Genomic DNA, 6000 nt, shown 5'->3' with positions numbered 1-6000 from the left:
ATGGTGTTGATGAAGATGAAGGCGAAAAATCGATAGCCTGTAAAGAAAAAGCGATCGCCGTACTTAATGATAACGCAACATTCAAAACTTGGCAACCGACTGACGGTGCACGCGCCCATCGCCTCGTTGTTAAGCCTGGTAGTGAAAGACCACGATCAATAATTGCAAAACTGGTACTCTCCGACGACAAGGTACGAACATTGAAAGCCAGAGCGACATTTAAATCGAATGGACTTGGAATTGGAAGCGATTTAACCACGCGTCAACGCGAACAATTGCAAGCCCTAAAAGGAACGGGAAATTTCGGCTTCTTCAAGAATGGCAAGCTTGTTAAAATGCCTCGTACGTCGGCTGATCAACGTGGATCTACAAAACGAGACTCAGAATACCGAATGTCGGACAGTCTTCGACCAAACAGAAGTAAGTCGCGCCCTGGGAAATAGCACAATGGCCATGGCCCGGATCATCTCCCACGATGAACCTCTGATGTGCACACCGGTGATACTCGCGCTCACAGTGTTACTGATGTCAACAGAGACGCGTTCTCCTTTTTATGTTGGAATATTTGTGGTCTTCTCAGCAAAATAAATGATGTTGACTTTTTAACTTACATCAGTAAATTTGATATTGTGTGCCTTGTTGAGACATTTGTTGTAAATATTCCAGGAAAACATTGGCTACATGGATATGATACTTTTTACTGTCCTGCAGTTAAGTTATCCAACTATGGACGTTTATCAGGTGGTATTTGTCTGTGTGTACGTCAATCACTGAGTAGTTTCTGTAATGTTATACAAGCACATAGAGACAACATAATTGGTCTCTCGTTATCTAAAGACTTATTTAGAATTGACAAAAATGTGAATTTGTTATGTACCTATATCTCTCCATTGGGGTCTCCTTATTATAATCATGTAAACACCAATGGTAACATTGTAAAAGTAGAAGAATTCTTAATAGATAATGATGAAATGTTTTCAAATTCATATAATTTAATCTGTGGAGATATGAACGCGAGAACAGGTGAGAGAAATAACCCTGATATTAGCAATAATGATGATAGCTTCAATCATACCTCAATGATTCATGTATGGATCAACAAGCATCAGAGAAAATTGTATGGAATGATTATTACTCCAGTTTGTTTCTTCATAACCTGAGATATAATATTACTGAAAACAAAGAAATGGTGCTTAAAGAAATTGATAATGCTTTTGAAAATGCAATTAGCCACTTTGTCGACATTGTATTAGACTCTGCTAGCTGCATGAAAAAGACAATACGACATAATTCACAATTTGCCAATCAAAAACCACTAAGTCTAGAATGTAGACAAGCGAAACGAGAAACACGTAGGGCACTTAGGAGATTTAGAACACAAAGAACAGTCGCTAACAGAATTGTGTAATGTAGACAAAGAAATCATTATAAATTTTGTTGCAGAAAATTTAAATCCATTTCACGTAAGAAATCAGTTGAAAGATTGCATAGAAGCATAAATAGTCAATCTAGCCTTTGGAAACAGATAAGATCATTACAAAACAAACCCAGACAGAAGAATCATATAACAAAAGCAGAATGGCTTTGCCATTTTAGAGATGTTTTTGCAAATGACAATGTTTTTTCTCCTCACTTAGATGATGAAAATGAACTCAGTTCTAATCAGTTTACAGATATTGATGCATTCATACTAAATTCTACGATAACTGAACATGAAATTCCATCATCAATAAATAAGTAAAAAAAAAAGGAGAATCCGCCGGGCCTGATCAAGTGCTGATAGAAATGCTTAAATGCTCCCAATTGGATATAATGCCATTTCTCCATAAATTTTTCAACAAACTCTTTGATAATCAAATATTTCCAAGCAGTTGGTCTTGTTCAGAAATAGTCCCTCTACATAAAAATGGCGATCCGAGAAACCCTGACAACTACAGGGGGATCTCATTAATGAGTGTTCTGGGGAAAATTATTACCTTTGTTTTGAATAACAGGCTTACTAACTGGGCGAATATGAGAGATAAGATACCGGAAGTTCAAGCTGGTTTCAGAAAAAAATATTCAACCATAGATCATATTTTTACATTATATGCTGCAATTCAAAAATGTCTAACACATCGTAAACACAAGGTTTACGTTGCTTTTATTGATTTTAAAAAGGCATTTGATACAGTTGATCGTTATAAATTATGGTGTTGTTTAAGAAAAGCTGGACTACAAGGGAGGTTGTTTCATATACTACAATCAATGTATTCAAATATCAAGTCATGTGTACGTAGTGATTATGGTGTCACTGATTTTATCGATTGCCCATCTGGTTTACGTCAGGGATGTATATTGAGTCCTCTGTTATTTTCGTTTTTCATTAGCGAATTATATTATGAAATCTCAAGTAACGGTAAGCATGGTATACAGATGTATCCTGACATCCTTGAACTTCTTATGCTCCTTTTAGCCGATGATGTTATTTTACTATCTGACACTGTTATTGGTCTACAGAATCAGTTGAATGTATTAGATAAATATACTAAGGAATGGAATTTATCTGTAAATTTAGATAAGACAGAAATTATAGTATTCAGAGGGGGTCCTTTAAATTTTAAGGAAAGATGGTACTTAAATGGACAACAAATTAATGTAGTTAGTGGTTATAAGTATCTCGGCATAATGTTTAATTCAACACTGAATATGGACAAATGTGTACCTGACTTATCACTGCGAGGGGAACGAGCTTTACTTAATATAATGTCTGTTTCACATAAACTTGGAGTTATTACACCAAAAGTATTTTTCAAATTATTTGATACTCAAATACAGCCAATTCTATTGTATGGATCTGAAGTGTGGGGTTACCGAAGATATGAATGTTTAGAAAGAATTCACCTACTGGCATGTAAACAGTTTCTTCGCGTTGGAATAGCAACACCAAATAATATGATATATGACGAATGTGGAAGATACCCACTTTACATTAATTCGCAAATAAAGTGTTTAAAATATTGGTTTAATATCATCCGTATGCCAGCACATCGGCTTCCGAAAAAAGCTTATAACATGCTCTTTCATTTAGATAGTATCGTTAAGGTTACATGGGTATCGCATATAAGGACACTATTATTCTCACATGGATATGGGTATGTATGGCTTAACCAATCTGTTGGTGATCAACATTCATTTCTAATTGATTTTCGTAAAATAGCAATAAATATGTTCTATCAAGGGTGGCAATGCAACTTGGAAAACAGTTCACGTTATGATTTGTACAGAACATTTAAGACTTTATTAGAGCCAGACAAATAATCACCTAAGAAATGTATATATTAAATACAGACTTGGCTTGTCAAAACTTATGATTAACTATGGACGGAATATATCACTTGAAACAATACAAAGAATTTGTCCATTCTGTAACTCTGCTATAAAAGACGAAATACATTTTACCTTTGAATGACCTTATTATGCAGAACTACGTACTAAATATATACCAGAATGTTTCTTATCTAAGACGAGTAGAATAGCGTTTGTTTCTATTTTGTCATCGAATGATGCCGACGTAATGTTTAAACTGTCTTCATTTGTAAAACATTGGATGGAACTACGAAATAACATGTTGAGTGGAAATTCAGAATTTTAATTACCTTACCCTAGAAAATCATCATGATAATCACCGATTGTTAAATGAATGTTATGTTTTTATAATTTTTGTTGTATCTCCCAATCTGTAAATTCTCACCCACTGTATTTATCCGAACTTGTATATGGGCCGATGGCCTTTGATACAATAAACGTCTTTGACTTTGATCATTCCCCTACATCCATCGCACTATAACTATAACTATAACCGCCTTCATGCATCCGCACTCATGTTCACATTGCATTGCATGCATCGATTTACACGATTTTTACAATATGTACATATTAAATGTCAGCATGCAGAGAGTATTATAACGCAATAGATTTCATCCGTCAAAATATCAGGGAAAGAAGGGCAGCCTGGAATTTTACAGTGGCATCAGAATGCACTGAGACGTTCAACTGGTCAGGAGGTGAGAGTTGCGGAAAATTTAGATAAACTTCAGTTACAGATCTCCATTACGAATATCTGAAGTGTGAATAAAGATCACAGCCTGCTATAAAGTGTTTATAGTTTTAGCAATTTCCTTAGCTATAAAATGTATGGCTAAATGCTCATGTAGACAAAGACCCAAATGTTTATAGGCATGACCATATTATATTCCAGGCAAATATCTCCACATTTAAAAACAAAGCTAGATTGAGGCTTTGAGGGGATTAAGAAGTGATACACACAAGGAAGAAAATGTATGGATGTCAACGTCTTTATTATGAAGAACACAACGTTTCGGAGTATATGCTTACTCCTTCGTCAGGTGAATTAACGCTATGAGGCAGAGAACATATATAAGTACCTGTAAGAACAACAAAAGTAAAAAGATAGCAAAGGAGGAAACGTAAAAAGGGAAGCCAACAGGTAACTGGCACTAATTAACCCGGCCTCACGTTTGCCCATTGTCCATTGTCCATTAACAATAATTCATAAGTTAAGTTTTGGCTTTAATCTGTCCGTTGATAATCAACCATCAACGTCTATTATCTCAACCCTAAAAGTACGAGAATTTGTACTTTACTGAGAAAGTGTTATCCAAATGTAACACTTGTTACATTTGACCACGTTCTTAATGGCATTGTGTGTTCGATGCTTTCGGCCATGGAAACCGTGCCATTTTGCACTTGTCAGAGGGGTACACAAAGTACGCGATCTGGACTAACAGTTGTCGGACTTTTATTTTGGGTGGAAGCCTCGGAGGCTTCGTTAGATCGCGGACTTTGTGTGCTGGTGATTGGGTGCCTCAGTCACAGTGTAGGTTCAAATCTCGGACGGGACTCAACCCCAAAACGTACTAGCATCTGTACTTTACTAAGAAAGTGCTATCCCAATTATAACATGTGTTGTCATGAAAGCACAATAAATGTATATTCGGCTTTGGATGGGTTATAATATCACAGACTTTTACGGATATTGATAACGACTTGAAGGAGCTTCGTAAAGCAAGTCTTCTCAAATCAGGGATTGGTAACTCACAATGTGTGTGTGCGTGCGTGCGTGCGTGCGTGCGTGAGTGCGTGCGTGCCTGCGTACGCGAGCGTGTATGTGTGAGTGTGTGTGTGTGTTGGCGAATGATAAAAAATTAACACGGCCACCAGGCACTAAATGTGCGTCACAATCATTCTGTCTTCTTTCATTTGTCATCTGAAATAACATCCCCGTTGCACTTGTGCTTCCTACACAAGTTACCAAACACACCCTGTTTACACACGTACAAGATATATATTACCCTGAGGAGAATTTACGACTGTACGTTGATACGTCTAACTGCTGGCCTGGTATGCAATGCCATATTTCTTATCGCCAGGGATGACAGTAGTGATACCAGTCTCCCTCAAGGAGACGTCTGATTAAACTCTTTGCTTCGTCAATGCTTCGTTTAGCCCCAAACTGGTAACTGGTACCACTAGCAACGATACAATGGCGTAGAAAGACAATGGATCAGATAAAAGCAGGACTGCTGGACTCAGTTGAGATCAACTTCCCATGACATAAACCCCTACTTGACAACCGCTTTAAGAAAGTGCCGCCATTCATGTATGAATGCCTGTGGATGAATGAACGACCTAGCGAGGCCAGTAGCGCCACCTAGTGAGATAAAATGGAAGAAGACCAACCGAGAGTTGAATCTGGACATACTCGGGTGCCATCTGCAGAACCTTGGTTAGCAATGGCACAGTGATTTATGAGAGTTTGTGAGTGAGTCGGATTTTACGCCGCCTTAGCAATTTTCCAGCAATATCACGGCGGGGGATTCCCACATTCAGCCTATGATATGCAGAGAATCGAACCTGGACTTTCGGCACGAGGAGCGAAAGCGTTTACCACTAGGCAACGCCAGCGGCTTTGATCATATGATCAACTATATGTGTTTT

This window comes from Haliotis rufescens, unplaced genomic scaffold (genome assembly GCF_023055435.1).
Source record: "Haliotis rufescens isolate VD_foot unplaced genomic scaffold, xgHalRufe1.0.p SCAF_5, whole genome shotgun sequence".
Lineage (NCBI taxonomy): Eukaryota > Metazoa > Mollusca > Gastropoda > Lepetellida > Haliotidae > Haliotis > Haliotis rufescens.
This window is presented reverse-complemented; position numbering follows the sequence as displayed.